The 1,010-nt window shown below is 33.1% G+C and overlaps 1 long non-coding RNA gene across 1 annotated transcript; it reads left to right on the forward strand.

Annotated features, from left to right (window-relative positions):
- The first annotated feature begins 245 nt into the window (after window positions 1–245).
- Window positions 246–971, forward strand: LOC103458535 (uncharacterized). The gene is made up of 4 exons (XR_532588.2): window positions 246–392; window positions 477–587; window positions 665–778; window positions 864–971. It is a non-coding gene; the product is annotated as an uncharacterized LOC103458535 (long non-coding RNA).
- The last annotated feature ends 39 nt before the right edge of the window (window positions 972–1,010 follow it).

A 1,010-nucleotide genomic window follows, 5' to 3' on the forward strand; every position in this document is an offset into this window, starting at 1 on the left:
TCAAGCAGTTCTGTTTCTCAAACAAGTTATTTGGTGAGGTGGTTTCAGTACTTTTCATGTTTGGTAGATAACTAACGTTTCACAAATGAAAAATTAAAACAATCTATTCCGAACTAGACGTCACCACCTGAAAGCACTTCAACAAGTGCAACAGACCAAAATGATTTTGCAAGCTCCAGCAGTTATGTTTCTCCAACAACTCATAAGGTAAATTGATCTCTGTAATTTTTATTTCTGAAAGACAATAATTCAAACATCAAAACTAAAGTTGATCTTTTATGATCCAGGATTCCAATCGTACAAATGACACCAATTCATCGGGGAGCTTAAGTCATTATACTTTGTTTACAACTTCAAACTCAAACAGTTCTGCTTCTCATAAAAGTTATTTGGTAAGATGATATATGTAATTGTTTTTCTTCAAAAGCAATTATTGTTTCAAGCATGAAAACTTACTTCTATCTTTTATGACCTAGACGTCACCACCTTCAAATGAAAGCATTTCATCAGGAACAACAAATGGAGATAATTTGTTTACAAACTCCAATTTGAGTGACTCAAGAAATTCTGTGTCACCAAAATATTTTGTAAGGTGATTTATATTTGATGTTTAAAACCAACAGATATTACGTCATCAAAATTAATAACTCATCTTATACATCAGACATCACCACCTACAAACAACAGCATTTCATTGGGGACTGAACAGCCAGAAAGTCAAAAAACAAGCCCCAATATCAACAACTTGAGCACTTCTTCTGCTCAAACAAGTCACTTGGTAAGTTGATCACTGTAATTTTTATTTTTGAAAGAAAATAAATATTTCACAAACTGAATAATAACTTTAATCCTTGACGAACTAGGCTCCCAAAAGTACAAGCAACAGCACTTTTCCAAGAACAACAGGGAATGAAAGTTTGCTTACAACCTTGAATTTAAGTTCATCAAGCAGCTCAGTTTCTCAAATAAGTTACTTGGTAAGATCATGTCTGAACTTTTCATGTTTGCTG

This window comes from Poecilia reticulata, linkage group LG22 (genome assembly GCF_000633615.1).
Source record: "Poecilia reticulata strain Guanapo linkage group LG22, Guppy_female_1.0+MT, whole genome shotgun sequence".
Lineage (NCBI taxonomy): Eukaryota > Metazoa > Chordata > Actinopteri > Cyprinodontiformes > Poeciliidae > Poecilia > Poecilia reticulata.